The sequence below is a fragment of the Vicia villosa genome, linkage group LG3 (genome assembly GCF_029867415.1).
Source record: "Vicia villosa cultivar HV-30 ecotype Madison, WI linkage group LG3, Vvil1.0, whole genome shotgun sequence".
In the NCBI taxonomy this organism is placed as follows: domain Eukaryota; kingdom Viridiplantae; phylum Streptophyta; class Magnoliopsida; order Fabales; family Fabaceae; genus Vicia; species Vicia villosa.
The window spans coordinates 103,094,495-103,118,085 of NC_081182.1; the positions used below are offsets into that span (position 1 = coordinate 103,094,495).

At 36.3% G+C, this 23,591-nt stretch overlaps 1 non-coding gene across 1 annotated transcript; it reads right to left on the minus strand.

Annotated features, from left to right (window-relative positions):
• Positions 1-12,356: 12,356 nt before the first annotated feature.
• LOC131593734 (small nucleolar RNA R71) lies at positions 12,357-12,463 on the minus strand. The gene has a single exon (XR_009281116.1). It is a non-coding gene; the product is annotated as a small nucleolar RNA R71 (small nucleolar RNA).
• Positions 12,464-23,591: the final 11,128 nt, after the last annotated feature.

The following is a 23,591-nucleotide window of genomic DNA, read 5'->3' on the forward strand; positions in this document are numbered from 1 at the left end:
GGTTATTCATTAAATTTAAAGACTATTATATATATATATACACACACACACACATATATATATATATATATATATATATATATATATATATATATATATATATATATATATATATATATATATATATATATATATATATATATATATATATATATATATATATATATATATTAATGAACTTATGAATAACAAATTATATTGATAATTCAATAATTTTAAAAAATGATTTTTTTTTGTAATATAATAGAAATCAATTTTAGCCTTTTACAAGGTCAATCCATCACATCATGAGATTTTGAAGTAAAATATAACATTACATTCTTTTAACATAATAATAATTGAATAAAATAAATATATTATATTTATTTAAATTGCATCAGTATCTTCGTAACATTTTTTTAAGCAAGGAATATATTAAAGGAGTATTAGGAATACTCAACCCTAAATACAAAATCTAAAGAGGATTCGGTAGAAAGAAATTACTAACCAAATTCACTTTACGCTAAATGGAACAAAGATTCCTTACAAAAGTCGGAAAAATCGTACTAGGGACTTAGTAATATCATCAAGAAAATACCACTTCCAAGTTCAGTGTTTAATACTCCACACTATATCCGAAACAATACACTTGTTGTTCTAAAAAAGCATCTGCTCTTCCAAATACACCAACAAACCTGAAGACAACAGATGAAAAAACAGGGGATGAGAATATATCTTACAAGAACAAATGATATTGTTTGCCTTGGATTTTTTTAAACAATTGCTTGTTTTCCAAAATTGATACTTTTGTGACTTACAAGATTGACTACATTGATCCTAGGGAATAGTTTATGTTTCATACGTTCATATTCTCAGGAAATTTTTTGTCAATAACACTTAGATACTTTGAGTGATTTTGAGTTTTGTACAATATTGAACACACCAAAATCTAATGCTAAGAACTCTATTTATACTACTTCGACAATAATGATATCATGCAACCTCTCCTCTAGAGGATGATACACTCTAGTTTGCATGTATTTCGCCTTTCATTGGTCTCCATGCATGTTTCCAAAGAACGGATAAGATCAAGATACAATTATTAACCTTATTTTGAATTTATCTTTGTCGAACTCACCTTCGAGTTATTCCAAAAAACCTTCTAAATCCTAACGTAGCATATTTTTACCAGTATAACAACCTCTTCGGCAAGTCTCAGTGCACCTAAATTCTCATCAAAGTCAGCGTGTTTATCTTAAATATTTTCTTAAGTTTTATCAGGACATCTCACACCCTCTTGCGCGTCAAAATTATAGCCTACAAATGGTCCCCCAAAAATGTATTTTTGGACCGAATGGAGAAAGGGACATTTTTTAAAGCTTTCGAAGCGACAATACTTATTGTTGCAACGTCGTGGTCATTGTAACACCCTTCTAAACCCCGCGAATATTCATGTAAATTTAAGAATTTAAATCAGAGTAATTCATAAAAAGGGTGCAACATTTCTTCATAAAATTTCGTAATAAAAACATCATGCTCCGTAACACGGGTTTTCAAAATTCATACTTCAACATCTCAGAGAAATAATTTATTCAAAAACATCTTTATTAAAATACTTCAATTTAAAATGTATTGTCAACATCACAATTCATAAATCTTTATTAAATCATTTTTAAAACAAGATAAAACACTTCAAATATATCATCATCAACATATAATTTAATTCAAACGATCCCCAAGGACCCGATGTTACATCTATTAGAGCAAGACCTTCTTCATTGCGGAATAATAACTAGACTTCACCAAGAACTATCCCAAACTTCCACTGCTATTCTTGAGTACCTGCCCATTTCCCATGGTAGGGGAAATATCAGCAGAAAGGGTGAGAAATCACAATCATTATAAAAAGTGTAAGAAATAAATATAGTATGATAGCAGTATACTCATATAACCCACTTATCAATACACATATCAACATTTACAACATGATCACTAAAATCAACCTAATCAACATAACCAACTTCAACTATAAAATCAGCATAAACACCTTCATCAACTTCAACAAATATACACAACGTATTCAACTTCTTCAACATCAACATAATCATATAAGCAACTTCATCAACATAAACCACATAAACAACTTAATCGACTTAATCAACATAAAAAAACTTCATCAACTTAATTAACATGAACAACTTAATCAACTTAATCAACATGAACGACTTAATCACTTCAACAAACCCAGTCAACATAAACATCAAAAATAATGCGACACAACATGCGACTCAACTATGTATATGCATGTGGTACCATCGGAGTAAAACTCCCAAATTAAACATATGCCAGGTTATCGAGGCATTTTCAACTTAATCAGGTGCCATCAAGGCCAACTTAATCGGATGCCATCAAGGCCAACTTAAACAATGCAATGTATGCGACATTATGAATGACATACAATCAACAATATCAACAACAACAACAAATGCAACTCAGAACAACATAATCAACATTTCAACTTTGGCTATTTTAACCTCCAACCAAAACTTGCCCATAATTAGGACAAAACAACATATTCAACGTACGAGAAAATCCACACATTCCCAAAACTTAAGTAAAATTATGCACGGAAAGTCGTAACGATTTACCAAAATTTATGCTACTGGTTTTGAAAATGGATTTACAAGATAGAAAATAACTTTAGCTTTCCAACGGTCCAAACGGCGTGTCAAACAGACACCCGAGTCATAAGTTATGAGTTTTCTAAGCTTTCAGAAAGCGCAAACACCGGCATCATACACTGACACAACAAAACCTCATTACACACCAATTAAATTTATTTTCAGAACATGATACTAATTTTATAAGAAAATACATATTATTAGCTTCATATCGCTTCGAAAGAGGACTCAAACGGACTTATGGATCAAAAGATATGAATTTTTGAAGTTTTCCCAAAACCAGATTTTTGCCCAGGAACGGCTACGGGTTTTATGCATCTTTCCATTAAAATCCAACCAATTCAATTATTTTTCATGAAACAAACACATAATCATTCATACATAACATATAGTAGTGAATTGGAACCATAAAACATGAATTTTAACTCATTGATTTTGATCCCAAATCTCAAACCACAACATACCAAATCCCTATAACTCAATCCAAAACTCCCCAAATCATACCAAATAAAATTTCTCCATTGAACTAATTCCATACACAAATTATACAACAATCCAAACAAGATCATAACATCAATTATGATCAATTTTCACAAATTAACTCAAAACAACAAACAACTAAAACCTAACCACAAAACCCACAACTATCTAAACCTTATACCAATTATAATAATCAATTAACTCCCCTTACCTTAGATTGATGAGTTTTTTCCTCTTCCTCAATGGATTCCTCCCTTCTTCTTGCCCTAGCCTCTACTCCCTTTTGCTCTCACTTTCACGTATGATTAAAACTCCCTTCTCATTCTCGAATTTTTTTTCTTTATAAAGTCCTTCATTATGGATTACCTCTCTTACCCTCACTTACTCTTCTACAATTGGCTATTTTACCCTTATTATCTCTAACACCAATAATACTCCATTCTACTAATTATAAATAATTATAAATAATTATCTTAATTATCTAAAATCATTTAAATAATTCTCATAATTATTTCACTTTACTCTACCCCACAACATGTCACCTCAAGACATCATATTCATCAAAACATCACAAAATTTCACCAATAATTCATGATTAACACAATAACTAAATTCACTAAATAAATAGTCTTATATAGTTATAATATTATTAATAATATTATTTCTACAACTTAATTAATTAATATTCTCCGAAAATTAATATTATTTCTAATATTAATTTTTCCCGACTAAATCGACTATTTACTCCACTATCAACTTATCAGCTCAAACAACAAATTCAACAATTATTCGGAAAATACTTAATAATGTTTCAATTATATTATTTCTAATATAATTCTACGACAAAACCAACTTAAATACCGACTTAGCAACTTAAATCACCGTAACACAATATTAGCCAATAAATCACGAATAAATAATTAAATATTTAATTCATTAAATAGTCCAATATATTAATATTATTGCTAATATTATTCCTCCAATTAAACCGACTAGTTACTCGACTATCAACTTAGCAGTTCCAATTAACATATTAATCAAATTACGTCTCTTAAAATAATACCGATAACTCTCAACTTCGACTAATTCCAACAAATAAATCCTTAATTAATTTAATTAAATAATTAATTAAATTCGGGGCGTTACAGTCCTAATGACCATATTTCCCAAACGTCTCATCAAAATATGTTATGCTGCAACCAGCATCATTATCCCTATATTCTGTGAGTAATATGGCAACTGAATGGGTAATCGTCTGCTCGACGTCTCACGAGCATACATGTGTCCCATTAACTTGTTGATTTGTCTTTTAAAAGGACACTGAAACGATTTTCCCTTCTCGATAAATAGTCTTAATCAACATCATTTGAAACCTTTTCCATCTTTGAAACCATAATCTTCATCATTTGAAACCTTTTTCAGCTAACTAATTTCTGCTTGTTTTGTGTTTTTTAAGTGAACAGTTACATTCGCATCCTACGACAGCTCGACCTTTGGAGGCTTATGCCAAGGAGGTAGGAAGAAAGAGTGTGGTTTGTGTTTTAAAGATGCATGAAAGAAATCCTAATGCAAAGGGAAATATCTACCTAAGTTGGCATGCAAAAGGGAATTACGCTAAGACTAACAACCTACTGAGGAAAGCAATATCACACAATCGAGCGCAGCTGGAAAAAACAAACAACTAAAATTTATAACAGTTTCCTGTCAAATATCAGTTTTAAATCCTTCTTATTATATCATATTTACAATTTTTACAAACCTACAATATATGACAACTCCCCCTCAAATTTCAGTTCTAAACAAATATCTACACTCCCAGGAATCTTGAAAATTTCAGTTATAAACTAAAACCCTTTTTAATATAGATGTTTTCAATAAGATTGAGTGATGTATAAAACAAAAATAAATTGTTTATTATTTGTACTATTTTTAAATTTTATAGGTAATGTAAATTTTTTAATATGATAGATACTTTACCATCATTCATAAATATAATTTTTAGATATATTATCTTTAAGACTCATTTTTATATTAAATTGAGTGAGGTATCATTTTTTCTATTAATATCAGGGTTTATGTTTGTGTATATTGCTTAACAGTGTAAATCTATTTGAAAATTCTCTAACTTTGGGTGATATTTTAAATTTATAAAATATATATATATATATATATATATATATATATATATATATATATATATATATATATATATATATATATATATATATATATATATATATATATATATAAAATACCTTATACTCCTTCTGTTTCTTTTTGAGTGTCGTTTTAGAAGAAATTTTTTGTTTCTATTTAAGTGTCATTTTATTGTTTAATGTTATAATTTGTCAATTATACCCTTACTTTCTCAATAAATCCACTTCACGTTTTCCATAAAATTAATTATTTTCTCAATTAGTTATTGGAAAAAGAGAAAGTGTATGATTGAATTTATTTAGAAAGAGAAAATAAATGAGGGTATAAAAGAAAAAATAACTCTAACAATCCATTATCTTGGTTGAAGAATTTTTTTGCTAAAACGACACTTAAAAAGAAACAGAGGGAGTAGTTTTTTTTTTACTAAAAATATATTCATTCATTCAAATTGAAAAATACATCAATCATTACAAATCCAAGATCGCTAAAAACTGAAAAAGGTGAATCTACAAACAATCTTGTAGCACCTAAGTTAATAGCATACAACGACAACATGAAAGTGCCTACAAATATGACAAAATAAAAGTCACCAGAATATTCATACTTCTGTATCTGCAACATTGACGCTCAAGTATTCCTCAGATCTGTAATGATTTGAAGTAAATGTGTCAATCTGAACCAACAAACACTGTACTAAGACAGGAAAACCAACAAACACCGTATTAAGACGGGAAAACCAACAAACACCGCACAAGACACCGCACAAGACGATGAAAACTTAAAACACATAAGAGAAGAAGTAAATCTATATGGATAACCACTTATTTAAATAAAAAGAGAAATAAAAACGGTATTGAGGGGTGATTTCTAGCAAAAATTGGCCAAAAACCACCCCTACGATGGAAGAATGAAAAGAGAGAAAAATTTAGAGGAGAGGACTACAAAGAGAGTAGTATATAATACATTACATTGTTCATATAATACCCTTACATTATATAATATATAATCCTATTTGTAAAATTAATAAATCTGCAAAAATCATACAATATTAAAATTAAAATTTCATCTTTTATTTATTAACAAAGATTAGAAAATAAAATATACTATAAATACTTAAAACGAAAATGGTTTAATATAAAAAATAAATAAAAATGGTAATAATTTATTAAATTTAATTAATTGAATCATTAATGATTGTTAAATTTGTGTTTTATTTAATAAGATTATAAAGAAATAAAACATTCTTTATTGGTATTAAGTTAAAATGATAATTTTTTTTTTTTTTGGTTTATAACGACCGGTTCGGGGGAACAGCTCTGGCATCAAGTGGGTCAAGCCCCCTCCCGATCGCAGTTGTGGGGGATCGAACCGTGGTTCTCCCTACCAAGTCCAATCACCACTGGACCAACTAACGATTGGTAGTTAAAATGATAATTTGGTCATTGCTTATTTGATCCTGCAATATTAATTACTTTTTAATTTGGTCATTACTTTCCTTTATGTAAACTTGTATATTGAAAGAGAGAATATATTTTGAGAATTGCAAGCTTAATTAGCTTTAAAAATTCATTGTATTATAGTGAAGTCTGCAATTTTATTCAGAATTCAGTAAGAAACAACCATGCAGTTGTTACAGAAACTCAATAACAGACACAAACAATGCTAACTTCACCATATTATGAACATCTTTATAAAAATTCATCCATTGTTTTACCATTTGGTCCATTTCCATTTATTGATACATACAACATATATGAGACAAAGACTTCTTAATTGGAATCAAATTCGAATTCAGATTATGCATAACCAACACTTCCGTTTTCACGTAGAACACGTTGTTCGAATTCATCATCAAAACTAAATAAACAAAAAAAAATTGAATCAAATCATCATATCATGAATAACAAAGAAAAGGCAAACCAATTATATAAGTTGAAAATCCATATTAAGATGATGGAAGTTTTACCTGCGTATTAGAATCTTGAAGTTTAAAGGATGAGATATTGTGAGTTTGAAATGGTTGGGTTAATACATATAAAACCTATATTAATTTTCAGCTTGAACTCTACACCTTTACCGCAAGCTACTATTTTATCTCAACAAATTGAAAACGTTCTTCGAACATAAAGAAGTAACTCTACTAAGACATCACTTAAACAACCCATATACCACATCTCAAACATCAAAACCTAACAACCAGCATTCCAAAAAGACAAAGAAAACAGGTGAAAAAATTAGTGAAGAATTTAATCATAAATAATTCTTCTATTAGTACAAACAACCTCGTTCTTGTTGCTATCACCATTTATCTGTGATTGTGAAATCTCTGTAACACCTCCTAAAATATCTATAAAAAGACATGCCTCAGCCAGCGTAACACGCATAAGCCAACGTAAACGAAGTTAACATAAATTAAATGACCATCTTACCATATAATATATTAGACTGAAACCTCCCCTCAACTATAGATTTCAACCCAAGAATGTTCAAGTAGTTCACAGGAATGTCATTAAGTTCGGTCTTCGTAACTCATATTGATCCACAAAATACCATTTTGCAATTATGATTAGTTGACTTAAAAGAAAAATCGTTGTTTGAAACCTTGAAAATTTTCATTACGTAAGAACTTTTAACAACAATTTCGACATGAACTTGGAAACGAAAAAAGAGGCACAATCACTTGAATCATATCACCCTACAAAATACGAAATCCACTATTTAATTACTGACAAACACACATGCAAAGAGGAAAAGAGAGGATGACCCAAATTTCATACTTTTGATTCAACCAATATTACGTGTTCTTTGTTTGAAGCACCGGTCGCAAGACCACATATGTTTACACCTAACTACTATTTTACATAAATCCTTAATTTAATTCGTTGATATCCTTGACAGATTCAACTGGGCGAGTCATGAATTGATTGTTAACCTGAAAAACAAAAACAAATATGATTAAACCATGCTTAAAGAAAATAGAAATCTTGAAATGGTTTTGGTGGTGAAACCGTGCACAATTGAAAGATGAAGAACTGACTAACAATGGATTTTTCGGATGTGAATGATGAAGAGGAGAAGTTGTGACATTGAATGGAATATTTTATGGTTTTATTGAAGGGAACAAAAGTGAATATGTAACAATGCAATTAATGAGAAGCAACTCTGTGAAGTTGTGTGCATCCCTTTGAATACTGTGTGGGACCGCTATGCACGCTAATATTTGTTGGTTTGCAAACTAATGAGTTCCTTTTGGCCCAAAACCTTGATTATTTGGTGTGATGATGGATGTAATAATGGATGTGATTAAAATAAATTAAAAAGAAATTAAAAAAGTAACAAAAAAAATATTGATTATTGATCGTACCTGATCAGGAGAATCGTCAAGGCAGCGGAATCTGGCTTGGAGAGCAAGATGGGGGGGGGGTACCTGCAAGGTTCTCCGATGCTTAAGTTAGTAGCTATCCGAGAATGAGGGTTGAGAGTGAAGAATAGAATCCCTGACCCTCTGGTGAAAGAGGGTATTTATAGCTCCCAGCGCTGGGCCAAGGTTTCCTAATTGGGCCAAATCTAATTGGAGGCCCACGTGCTAGGAAACTGCCAGAACGTCCTTGTGCTAGGGCTGAGTCAGCAGGTGACCCACGTTCTGGATGAGCATAGCGTAGGATTCAGAGATGGTTGACCGAATCCCCCGCTGCGTGACGCGTGGTCTTCGCGCGTGGATAACTCTTGACGGTTATCCAGTAAATGGGCCCAATGACTTGGGCCTGCTCGGTTAGTGGGAAGAGCTGGGCCTGCTCGGCCCAGGCCAGAACAGGAGCCCCCCAAGTCATTAGTCTTGTAAGAGTGATGACTTTAGCCAAGAGGCTGGCCGAGCAAGAGTACGAATGTTGGTCGTCAACTGGGATCTCATCGCTCGATTAAATCCGCGGGGAGAGAGGTTGCTGCTGGGTATAAGAGCCAAGGGTGGTCGGGTGGTCTCCTCGAAGACCAGTCAAGGAGATGGCTGCCCCTCGGTTTCCTCTTGATACGTTTGGTTGCTTCTTGTCAGTGTGGCTGACAGGTGGCAGTTGTGGAGACTGTCATCATTGCAGCGCCGTTTTTGGGCATAAATGCAGACTGCGCCGCTTGGGTTTCCAAAGTTGTTTCGTGACGTGGCATCTTTTCGTGGATGGAGCTGCCTTGGGGGTGTAATCAATGATGGCGTCTCCTAGGCTGCCTAGGCTATCATGACACCCTTTGGCCTCCTTCCCTTATATAAGGAGTGAGAAGACCATTCATTCGTCACTTAACATTTTGCAAACTTACAAGACTCGCTCACAGCTCTCTTCTTCGTCTCGCACATCTTTCCTCCGCTTCTTCAAGTAAGTTCCTCGTCTCCTCCTTGCTTTTATTTAAGTTTTATGTTTTAGCTTCGAGTGCGGCGGGCAGGATTGATGAGTGTGTCGAGCAAGCTTCATGAGTTTGCCGAGTAGTCATAGGAGATCGTTGTTTCTTTCATGCGTTTGCCGAGCAAGATTTGAGTGAGCGGGACAGGAATAGTTGAATTAGACGTCCAGGCTTTAGATTTAATAAAGAATAATTTGCATGAGACGAGCGAAGGAGACGGCATGCCTCAGTTAGGGTGTGAGTTTGCCGGAGAGCTAGATGCACCTGCCGTCCATCGCTGTGCGTGGTTGATAACACGATTTTATATCGTATATTTAGCTTGAAATCCATAGATATTTATAGCATTTTCCATTTATTATGTTAATTTATTATGATATTACGCGAGTATTTGCTTTGTTTCAGGTTCCACACTCTAATTACGACTATTTGCGAAAAGGAAAGAAAATGGAGCTTAAATGACCAATATTTATGCCTAAAAGATGAAAAAGGAGTGCTGAAGTGAAAGAGGGGTGCAATTAGGACCCAAAGGCCCAAAGGAGACGAACCAGCCCAATGAAAGATCAAATGTGCGTGGCCCAAACCTTCCCAGCAAGTGGAGACGCACGTCTCCAACGTTCCAAAGGCCACCTCAGCAAAAGGAGACGCACGTCTCCAAGCCTTCCTACATCTTCTCCACTTGAGACGCACGTCTCAAGTCAGTCAAGGCTGCCTCCTGAAGAAACGGAGACGCACGTCTCCACACCCAGTCTGCAAAAATCCCCACTTTTCACACAACGTCACAGCAAAACCTCTCCTATAAATAGGACCTGCTACCTCACTACCAGGAGTCCGATTTCCTGCCAACGAAGTGCTGCCGAAATTGTACCGCGAACCGTATTTCTTTATTCTGCTTTCATTCAAACACTTATTTTCTCACAACGATTTCTACACTGGAAATTGTTGTGAACTTTTTATAGATCTAGCCTTACGTTAGATTTATCGCTTTTATTTCCTTGTTTTATTTACTGCCATTCGAAGAACGACCCAGCCAACCTGTGGTGGAAGTTCAGTACTCGAAGATTCAATTACCATTTATTTAATTCAGGTTTTTATTTACTGCCTTATTCATATTTATTTGCATGATATATTGTATGCCATTTACTATGCCTATTATTATGAACCGAACCGATTTATGCATGTTTAACCATATTAATATGTCTGGCTAAATTATTATGATATCGGTATGTAAAGTAAGTTAACCGTAGGGATCCGAAATAAATTGGCTTAATTATATTTTATTAACTATCACTTGTTTTTGGTTTGTATGTCTAATTTAATTAGTAAGTCTTAAAATCAATAGAGCGAATGTTTGAGGTCTTAAGACGGTCAATGGTTAAAATCAATAGAGCGAAAGTTTGAGATCTTTAACTGGATAGTAGACATAGGACATTAGTTTTAAGGATGGCGAAAGCGTATTAAAACTAATTAGAACTTATTTATTTTCAAAAATTGTTTTTACACCCGACGGGATGGCGAAAGCGTACGTTAGGGATATTAGCATGTTTCGAGTCAACAGAGCGAAAGTTTGAGATTAGGAGATTTAAATAGATAACAACTTCATAAAACGGGCATTTTATTAATTACGTTGTTTCCAAAAAGCTTTTCTAAAATCTAATGGGATGGCGAAAGCGTACATTAGGATTAGGACAGTAATCTAAATCAATAGAGCGAAAGTTTGAGACGAGGATTTTTAATCAATTGAATTAGTAAAGATTTTTAATTAAATTATGCAAAAGCCAATGGACCTTTGGATCACCTTAAGTTAAACGAAATACATACTGATATCTGTCTTTTATTATATTCTTAATTTTTCACTCACTTTCCCTTAAGAACAATCGAAATATTAGTAGCCCTAGCTTTACATAGTAACCTTAGATAACGGTAGATCGATTCATAGTCCCTGTGGATTCGATATCTTTTTAAAACTACACGACACGACTGTGCACTTGCAGTTATCAGATTTATAGACACGTAAAGTCGCGATCAAGTTTTTGGCGCCGTTGCCGGGGACTATTTAAGTCGATATCGTAACTCACTGTTACACCGTAGAGACTAGGACAATTATTCCCTTTCTTTCTGAACGATTGTATGCCAAATACTCGTTCACAAGGAGGAGATTTAATACAACGAATTAACGAGATCGAACGTTTCATTAACGTCAAACGTCGAGCTCGCAATCTTCCCGAAGTAGCAGAAATTCCGATTAATCAGGAATTGATTTTTACTGATCAAATTAATCAAATCACCCCGAAGTTAGAGATGGCTGCTATTCGTCCTCTTAGAGACTATGCCGCTCCTTCGCGCGCTGAACCGCATTCAAGTATCGCACCACCTGCGATTGAGGCAAACAATTTCGAACTCAAACCTTCGTTGGTCCAAGCTGTTCAACAGAATCAATTCTCTGGAAGCCCTGTAGACGACCCCAATCTCCATTTATCTGTGTTCGTGCAATACGCCGACACTATCAAAGCCAACAACGTTAGTTCCGAAGCTATTCGATTACGCCTTTTCCCTTTCTCCTTGAGAGATAGAGCGAGAGCGTGGCTTCAATCCCTGCCTTCCAATTCCATAACTACGTGGGACGAATTGAAGAGAGTATTCTTAGCGAGATACTTTCCGCCTAGCAAAACTACTATGCTTAGAGGTCAAATCAACGGATTTACCCATAAAGATAACGAATCACTCTTCGAAGCTTGGGAACGTTACAAGGACATGCTTAGAATATGCCCTCATCATGGACTCGAACCATGGCTGATCATCCATACTTTCTATGGTGGTCTCTTATATAACACTAAAATGACTATAGATGCCGCTGCTGGCGGAGCATTAATGGACAAACCCCATGATGAAGCATACAAACTCATAGAGAACATGGCACAAAACCATTACCAATGGGGTGGAGAATGAGCCGCTCTAGAGAAAGCCCAAACCAAAGGAGGAATGTACGAAATAAGTGGTATAGACCGCGTTAACGCTAAAGTAGACGCTTTAACTCAAAAGATCGAGAACTTAACCATCACTCCTTCAGCCACCGCTGCTGCTGTAACACCTAACTGCGAGATTTGTGGATTGACTGGACATGTAGTTGCTGAATGCCAACTCTTGACTGGAGTCCCATCTGATCAAGTAAACTATGCTCAAGGAAACCCTTATTCTAACACGTACAACCCTGGATGGAAAAACCATCCGAACTTTTCTTATAAGAACAACAATGCGTTGTACGCGCCTGGACAAGCACCTGCTGTACCACCTGGCTACCAAAAAGAATCTGTAGCTGCTCAAAACACCCCTAGGAAGTCAAATCTAGAAATCATGATGGAGAACTTCATAGCTTCCCAACAACAAACCAATAAGGACTTCCTGAATCAAAACATCCACAATAGCGAGCAACTAAAACAACTATCGAACAAAGTAGATGATTTAGCTACGCATAACAAAATGTTAGAAACTCAAATCTCACAAGTAGCTCAACAACAAGCACCTACTGCTGCCCCTGCTGGCACGTTTCCTGCTCAACCTCAACCCAATCCTAAAGGACATGCGAACGCAATAACACTACGAAGTGGAACGAATTACGATGGACCCATAGATCCTAGAACTCAAAACGTACCCATGTCACAACAAGAGCCAAAGGAAACCCAAAAGAAAACAACTGACGAACAAACTGCTAAGACTGATGAGAACAATAACGAAGTGGAACCCGAAAAAGAGAAACCTTACGTTCCACCACCACCTTATAAGCCACCAATTCCTTACCCTCAGAGATTAGCTAAATCAAAAACCGAAGCGCAATTTAAAAGATTTGTAGAACTTCTGAAGCAATTAAACATAACCATACCATTCACAGAAGCCATAACTGAGATGCCTTCGTACGCTAAGTTCTTAAAAGAAATCCAATCAAACAAAAAGAAACTCGAGGATAACGAAACTATAACGCTTACCGCTGAATGTAGCGCTATCATCCAAAATAACATGCCTCCAAAACTGAAAGACCCTGGTAGTTTCTCTATACCCTGCGTAATAGGAAAAACCATCATAGAGAAAGCCTTGTGCGATTTAGGAGCTAGTGTTAGCTTGATGCCTCTTTCGACCTGTAAGAAACTCAATCTAGGCGAGCTTAAAGCAACAAGTGTTAGAACAAGATTTGTTCTGATCAATTATCTTAGTTTTGATGATAACAATAATATGAATTTTGCTTAAGATAATATGGTACTCTAATCCAATGCAATTTCCTTTTCAGGAAATATATAAAGAGTACGCATAATTCAGCGCTCAGAAGCTTTGTCTCAAAGGGTTCAGCATGCAACATCAGAACATGGTCTGGCAAGACATCAGAAGATGGTCGAAGCAGAATCAGAACATGGGTCTATGGAAGCATCAGAAGAACAAGAGAACAGAAGCACTGAAGTTCTGATGGTATCACGCTCAGAAGCACTTCAAGGTCAGAAGATCAGAAGATGCTTTGCACCAAGCTGTTTGACTCTGATGATATTCAAACGTTGTATTCACAAACATCAGATCAGAAGGAAGTACAAGTGGCAAGCTACGCTGACTGACAAAAGGAACGTTAAAAGCTATTAAAGGCTACGTCAGTAGACACAGCGTGAACAAGGCTCGAGGTAGTTGACAAAAGCGTATAACATTAAATGCGATGCTGTACGGAACACGCAAAGCATTAAATGCATTCAACGGTCATCTTCTCCAACGCCTATAAATATGAAGTTCTGATGAGAAGCAAGGTTAACGATCCTGAACAAAAACAACTCAAATTAACTTGCTGAAACGCTGTTCAAATCAAAGCTCAGAATCTTCATCTTCATCAAAGCTCACTACATTGCTGTTGTAATATATTAGTGAGATTAAGCTTAAACGTTAAGAGAAATATCACAGTGTGTGATTATCGCTTTTAAGAAGCAATTGTAATACTCTTAGAATTGATTACATTAAGTTGTAAGGAACTAGAGTGATCGTGTGGATCAGAATACTCTAGGAAGTCTTAGAGGTTATCTAAGCAGGTTGTAACTAGAGTGATCGTGTGGATCAGTATACTCTAGAAAAGTCTTAGAGGGTATCTAAGCAGTTGTTCCTGGAGTGATCAGTGTGTGATCAGAAGACTCTGGAAGACTTAGTTGCTGACTAAGTGGAGAACCATTGTAATCCGTGCGATTAGTGGATTAAATCCTCAGTTGAGGTAAATCATCTCTGCGGGGGTGGACTGGAGTAGTTTAGTTAACAACGAACCAGGATAAAAATAACTGTGCAATTTATTTTTATCTGTCAAGTTTTTAAAACTACACTTATTCAAACCCCCCCTTTCTAAGTGTTTTTCTATCCTTCAATTGGCATCAGAGCGCCGGTTCTAAGGTGCAAGCACTTAACCGTGTTTAGAAAAGATTCAGGAAGAGAAAAACGCTTCAGTAAAAGATGGTTGATGAAAGTGAAAAGTCTACACCTGCATCTACATCTGGCTCTGCTGAGCAATACAACGGTAACAATGGTTATACTAGACCGCCGGTATTTGATGGTGAAAACTTTGAATACTGGAAAGATAAACTGGAAAGTTACTTTCTTGGTCTAGATGGTGATCTATGGGATCTTCTGATGGATGGTTACAAACATCCAGTAAATGCCAGAGGCGTAAAGCTGACAAGGCAAGAAATGAATGATGATCAGAAAAAGCTCTTCAGGAATCATCATAAATGCAGAACTGTTTTGCTGAATGCTATCTCTCATGCTGAGTATGAGAAGATATCTAACAGGGAAACGGCCTATGACATATATGAGTCCTTGAAAATGACTCATGAAGGAAATGCTCAAGTCAAGGAGACTAAAGCTCTAGCTTTAATCCAGAAGTATGAAGCCTTCAAGATGGAGGATGATGAAGACATTGAAAAGATGTTTTCAAGATTTCAAACTCTTACTGCTGGATTGAGAGTTCTTGACAAGGGATACACCAAGGCTGATCACGTAAAGAAGATCATCAGAAGCTTACCCAGAAGATGGGGTCCTATGGTGACTGCATTCAAGATTGCAAAGAATCTGAATGAAGTTTCTCTGGAAGAGCTTATCAGTGCCTTGAGAAGTCATGAAATAGAGCTGGATGCAAATGAGCCTCAAAAGAAAGGTAAGTCTATTGCATTAAAATCCAATATCAAGAAATGCACTAACGCTTTTCAGGCTAGAGAAGAAGATCCTGAAGAATCAGAATCTGAAGAAGAAGATGAACTGTCCTTGATCTCCAGAAGGCTAAATCAACTATGGAAGACCAAGCAAAGGAAGTTCAGAGGCTTCAGAAGTTCAAAGAAATTTGAACGTGGAGAATCTTCTGATGACAGAAGATTTGACAAGAAGAAGGTCATGTGCTATGAATGCAATGAGCCTGGACACTTCAAGAATGAATGTCCAAATCTTCAGAAGGAAAATCCCAAGAAGAAGTTTCATAAGAAGAAAGGTCTTATGGCAACCTGGGATGAGTCAGAAGATGATTCAGACTCTGAAGATGAGCAGGCTAACTGTGCGCTGATGGCGACAGAAGATGACGGATCAGAATCTACATCAGAATCAGATTCTGAAGAGGTATTTTCTGAACTTACTAGAGATGAGTTAGTTTCCGGTCTAACTGAACTTCTGGAATTCAAGTCTCAGATGAGTCTCAAATACAAAAAGCTGAAAAAGCTATTTGAATTTGAAACAAAGAAGCTTGAGTTGGAGAATTCTGAATTAAAGGAAAAACTTTTAAAATTATCCAATAATGTTGGATCTCCTTCTGATTCAGAAAAATCCACTCCTAGTCTAAACCATATTCTGAAAGAATATGATTTAAGTTTCAGGAAGTTCTTATCTAGAAGTATTGGCAGAAGTCAGCTAGCTTCTATGATATATGCTGTGTCTGGAAACAAAAGAGTAGGCATTGGTTTTGAGGGTGAAACCCCATACAAACTTGAACCTGTTGATGAAATGAAATTCACATACAAGCCATTGTATGATCAGTTCAAGTATGGCCACTCCCATGATATTAGGCACACTTCACATGCTCAAAGTTTTCACATAACACACACCAAAAAGCATGTGACACAACCTAGGAAATATCATGGAACTCACATTAAGAATTATCATGCTGTTCCTCCTATTGCTTACAATGTTAAACCCAAGTTCAATCAGAACTTGAGGAGAACTAACAAGAAAGGACCCAAAAAGATGTGGGTACCTAAGGATAAGATTATTCCTATTGCAGATATCCTTGACTGCAAAAAGGACAAAGCACAACATGTCATGGTACCTGGACTCTGGATGCTCACGACACATGACAGGAAGAAGGTCTATGTTCCAAGACCTGGTGCTTAAGTCTGGAGGAGTAGTCAAGTTTGGAGGAGATCAGAAGGGCAAGATAATTGGCTCTGGAACTATAAAGTCTGGTAACTCTCCTTCCATTTCTAATGTACTTCTTGTAGAAGGATTAACACATAACCTCTTATCTATCAGTCAATTGAGTGACAATGGTTATGATATAATCTTTAATCAAAAGTCTTGCAAGGCTGTAAATCAGAAGGATGGCTCAATCCTATTTACAGGCAAGAGGAAGAACAACATTTATAAGACAGATCTGCAAGATCTTATGAGTCAGAAGGTGACTTGTCTTATGTCTGTTTCTGAAGAGCAGTGGGTCTGGCACAGAAGATTAGGTCATGCTAGTTTGAGAAAGATTTCTCAGATTAACAAACTGGATCTTGTCAGAGGACTCCCTAATCTGAAATTCAAATCAGATGCTCTTTGTGAAGCATGTCAGAAGGGCAAGTTCTCCAAACCTGCATTCAAGTCCAAGAATGTTGTTTCTACCTCAAGGCCATTAGAACTCTTGCACATTGATCTGTTTGGCCCAGTCAAAACAGCATCTGTCAGAGGGAAGAAATATGGATTAGTCATCATAGATGATTATAGCCGCTGGACATGGGTAAAATTCTTGAAACACAAGGATGAGTCTCATTCAGTGTTCTTTGATTTCTGCATTCAGATTCAATCTGAAAAAGAGTGTAAAATCATAAAGGTCAGAAGTGATCATGGTGGTGAATTTGAGAACAGATCCTTTGAAGAATTCTTCAAAGAAAATGGTATTGCCCATGATTTCTCTTGTCCTAGAACTCCACAGCAAAATGGAGTTGTAGAACGAAAGAATAGGACTCTGCAAGAAATGGCCAGAACCATGATCAATGAAACCAATATGGCTAAGCATTTCTGGGCAGAAGCAATAAACACTGCATGCTATATTCAGAATAGAATTTCTATCAGACCTATTCTTAATAAGAATCCTTATGAATTGTGGAAGAATAGAAAGCCCAACATTTCATATTTCCATCCTTTTGGATGTGTATGCTTTATTCTGAACACTAAAGATCATCTTGGTAAGTTTGATTCCAAAGCACAAAAGTGTTTCCTTCTTGGATATTCTGAACGCTCAAAAGGCTACAGAGTATACAATACTGAAACATTGATTGTAGAAGAATCAATCAATATCAGGTTTGATGATAAGCTTGGTTCTGAAAAACCAAAGCAGTTTGATAATTTTGCAGATTGTGATATTGATATATCAGAAGTTGTTGAGCCAAGAAGCAACGCATCAGAAGCAGAGCTTCTCAGAAGCAAAGAATCTGAAGATCAAGTATCAGCTTCTCTGGAGAATCTAAGCATATCTGAAGAACCATCTGTCAGAAGATCATCCAGACTCATCTCTGGTCATTCAGAAGATGTCATTCTTGGAAAGAAGGACGATCCAATCAGAACAAGAGCATTCCTTAAGAACAATGCAGACTGTCAATTAGGTCTTGTATCTTTGATCGAGCCAACTTCTGTTGATCATGCTCTAGAAGATCCAGACTGGATAATTGCTATGCAAGAAGAACTGAATCAGTTTACAAGGAATGATGTTTGGGATCTTGTTCCTAGACCAGGTGGATTCAAAACAATAGGTACAAGATGGGGCTTCAGAAATAAGCCCAGAATGAGAAGATGAGAAGTTCTTATGAATGGGTATCTTCTGAAATGAAATTGTTTTTTAAGAAGTTCTGATTGAAATCAATTAGAATTGTGATTCAGTTATTACTAACGTTTCATTGTCTAAGTTGAATCAGAATCTCTTTAAAAGCAAAACAGCTGTAACTGGCTATCCAGATGGTAAACACGTGTTCACTACTCCTGGACAAGCGTGCGTGCAGTTGAGGGGACGTCTACTTAGGTAACTGTGCAAATCACGTCTTTTGTCATTATTATCTCTCCTCACGTCACGTAACATTAAATGCTTTTCATCATTAACTCTCTTTCAGTTTTCTTTTTATATTCTTCAAACGTTTCTTTTCCCTCTTATATTTCTCTCACTTTGCATATAGTTTCTTTTTCGTTCTCTCTCTTTACATTCATATCATAAACCCTAGCAGTTTCCAATATCTGCAACTTCATCATGAATCCATCGTCAAGCTCTGGGAATCAAGATAATGATCGGAAACAAAAGAGAAAGGCAACTGCTGATCCAGAAACCAAACCGAAAAGAGTAAGGATCACCTATGACCCTCTCAAAGTGTATCAACCCCTTGACGGTACCCCTCAATCACCTCCCTCTTCAAAGACCTCCACCACCTCTTCCTCCTCATTCATCCTCTCGGAACCACCTTCTTCACCATCTGATATCTCCTCCCCTTCAACCCTTCCATCAGATATTTCTTCATCTCTCTCACACCCTTTTCCCACCAGAACACCTAATCCCTATAGTGTTGTTCTTCCCGACTCCAGGTTCACTGTCAACCCTCCAACCCCTACCACTCAATCATATCTGGAGCTTTTACATTCTGATGTAAATGGCTGGTTGGAGATTCTAGGTGCTGCTCACCTTAACCATCTGGATGAGTATGCTACAAGCAACCTTTGGAATACCTTTCGTCAGGATTTTCTGGCTAAGGCTACAGACACTCAGAGAAGGATTATGTCTGAAGCTCCTGGTGTTCGTGGTCTTCGGTTGGAAGTTGGTGAAAGCAGCCATCACCATCTCATCAGGAACAGAAGTGTTCTTGAAGGGAAGATACCAGCAGATGAGTTGGAAGAAGAAAATCTCTGCAGAGACATCGTGCTGTGGAGACCATGGTTTCCTGTGCTGACTGGAGATTTTCAGTGGCTGTTCAACTGGTTCAGAATGAACCCTTCTGAAAAAGCACCTCACATGGTCTTTCCAGTAGTGGTTTATCCTGCTGAAGTTGCTGGTCCTACTCCTCCAACAAACCTAGCAGCTATTCTTCAAGCGTTGGAAGATGGAACTTCTGAGCTGCCTGAACCAGAATATGCTAAGGCTACTTCTGAGTCAGACTCAGATGAGGAAATGGAAGATGCACAAGCTGAAGATCTCCCAGAAGATCACTCTGCTGAGATTGCTGTCCCTTTTGGCAGAAATTCAGGTGCCTCTTCTTCTGGTGAAACCTCAGCTCTGATGGAGACCTTGGAAACTCTTCATCAGAATCAAGCTATGCTGGCTTCTCGTTTGGACGCGCAAGAAGCAGCCAATACTGAGTTTCACTCCTTCATGGCAAGACAAGCTACAAGCACTGACGGGATTCATGATGTTCTGGCGCGGATTTTGCGTAGGCTAGGATCTTAGTCCTTTGGTCTTTGTAGTTTTCTTTCCTTGTTGCATCTGTTTTTCCTGCATTCCTCTCCTGTAATCCTTCTGGTTGGTTATCAATGAAAAACTTCTTTGTCTTTTACATTCCAGTGATTCTATTTGTCGTTTTATTCATCTGAATCTTTTGAAATATTCTTTTTGATGTTTTGACAAAAAGGGGGAGAAAGATAAATGATAAATGATTTGATTAATCTATCAGTTGCTGGGTAAAGCTCCCACACATTTACTAACAAGAACTGCAAGTTCTATATGGTTTAAGTGTTTTGCAGGTATAAAGAAGTGAAGAGAATCTTCAAAGCAAACACAAGAAGCTAAACCATGGAAACTGAAGCAAGCTGAGTGCTGTCAAGCTTCAGAAATCAGAAGCAAGAAAGAAGAATGAATCAGAAGCACTGATAATAGAATTTGATCCATACTTGTCTATTTGATCTGACAAAATTCTATTTGCTCTGATACATTATTTTAGCCTATATGGCTCTGATACATATAATGTGTTCTAATATACATTTTATGTTCTGACTCGTTCATGCTGACTTTTGTCGTTTAGTTTTTTGTTCTGTAACATTTCAGGATGTAGAGATGCTCTGATGATGCTCTGGTACATTCAACAATGTTCTGATACAAATCTAGCATGAAGTGATGTTGGTAGAAATTCAAAGCTCTGAAGCTATCCGAGGGAAGCAGAAATCAGAAGCTGCGAATGTTCTAAAGATCCAGAAAACTCAAGTTCTGAAGCTGTCCTAAATGGAAGCAGAAATCAGAAGCTGTGAATGTTCAGAAGATCAAAGAAATTCAAGTTCTGAAGCTGTCCTAGATGGAAGCAGAAGTCAGAAGCTGTGAATGTTCAGAAGATCAAAGAAATTCAAGTTCTGAAGCTGTCCTAGATGGAAGCAGGAATCAGAAGCTGTGAGTGTTCTAGGGATCTAAAGAAATTCTAGTTCTGAAGCTGTCCAATGGAAGCAGAAGTCAGAAGCTATGAATTCTCTGAAGACAGAAGCTTATATGATCGTCTCTACCGAAATAATCAGGGAAGTCTTTTATTAAAGTTCTTCGAGTATTTATTTCAGGGGGAGATTATTTATCTCAGGGGGAGATTGTTAATCTCAGGGGGAGACATATTCATATGCTTATGCTATAGCTGTGAAATTTGTCTTTTGCCGTCTGCTCTTTCTGATCGCAAATTCATATCATTTATATATGTTTTTGTCATCATCAAAAAGGGGGAGATTGTTAGAACAAGATTTGTTCTGATCAATTATCTTAGTTTTGATGATAACAATAATATGAATTTTGCTTAAGATAATATGGTACTCTAATCCAATGCAATTTCCTTTTCAGGAAATATATAAAGAGTACGCATAATTCAGCGCTCAGAAGCTTTGTCTCAAAGGGTTCAACATGCAACATCAGAACATGGTCTGGCAAGACATCAGAAGATGGTCGAAGCAGAATCAGAACATGGGTCTATGGAAGCATCAGAAGAACAAGAGAACAGAAGCACTGAAGTTCTGATGGTATCACGCTCAGAAGCACTTCAAGGTCAGAAGATCAGAAGATGCTTTGCACCAAGCTGTTTGACTCTGATGATATTCAAACGTTGTATTCACAAACATCAGATCAGAAGGAAGTACAAGTGGCAAGCTACGCTGACTGACAAAAGGAACGTTAAAAGCTATTAAAGGCTACGTCAGTAGACACAGCGTGAACAAGGCTCGAGGTAGTTGACAAAAGCGTATAACATTAAATGCGATGCTGTACGGAACACGCAAAGCATTAAATGCATTCAACGGTCATCTTCTCCAACGCCTATAAATATGAAGTTCTGATGAGAAGCAAGGTTAACGATCCTGAACAAAAACAACTCAAATTAACTTGCTGAAACGCTGTTCAAATCAAAGCTCAGAATCTTCATCTTCATCAAAGCTCACTACATTGCTGTTGTAATATATTAGTGAGATTAAGCTTAAACGTTAAGAGAAATATCACAGTGTGTGATTATCGCTTTTAAGAAGCAATTGTAATACTCTTAGAATTGATTACATTAAGTTGTAAGGAACTAGAGTGATCGTGTGGATCAGAATACTCTAGGAAGTCTTAGAGGTTATCTAAGCAGGTTGTAACTAGAGTGATCGTGTGGATCAGTATACTCTAGAAAAGTCTTAGAGGGTATCTAAGCAGTTGTTCCTGGAGTGATCAGTGTGTGATCAGAAGACTCTGGAAGACTTAGTTGCTGACTAAGTGGAGAACCATTGTAATCCGTGCGATTAGTGGATTAAATCCTCAGTTGAGGTAAATCATCTCTGCGGGGGTGGACTGGAGTAGTTTAGTTAACAACGAACCAGGATAAAAATAACTGTGCAATTTATTTTTATCTGTCAAGTTTTTAAAACTACACTTATTCAAACCCCCCCCCCCCCTTTCTAAGTGTTTTTCTATCCTTCAACAAGAATGTCTCTTCAACTAGCTGACCGTTCAGTCAAATACCCTGTAGGAATGTTAGAAAATATCCCTGTTCGTGTAGGTCAATTCTACATCCCAACTGACTTTATCATTATGGATATCCAAGAAGATTCTAACATCCCGATCATATTAGGACGACCATTCTTAGCAACCGCTGGTGCAATTATAGATGTAAAGCGAGGAAAGCTTACTTTCGAAGTAGGAGAAGAGAAAATAGAATTTATCCTTTCCCAATTCCTAAAAGCACCTTCTATAATTGACACATGCTGTTCTGCTGACATAATCGACGAGTGTGTCAAAGAAATAAAATCCGAACCAAATAAGGAAACCGAGATCCTAAGAATTCCTATGCCGCCAATTCTTGAAGATGACAACTGGCGTGAGGAATATCAAGATAACCACCAGAGTGAATGCTTAGCCTTAACTCCCGATCCTATACCTGGACCTAAGAAACCTGCTATAGAGCTGAAAACACTTCCTACCGATCTTAGGTACGAATTTATAGACGAAGAACTAAACCGACCAGTTATAGTGAATGCCAACTTAGGACGAACCGAGACTGAAAAATTACTTAATGTCCTAAGAAAATACCCTACCGCTTTAGGATATAACATATCAGATCTGAAAGGTATAAGCCCTTCCCTCTGTATGCACCGCATTATGCTCGAAGACGATAGTAAAACCTCTAGGGAACATCAAAGGCGAATAAATCCTATTATGAGCGATGTGGTTAAAAAGGAAATCCAAAA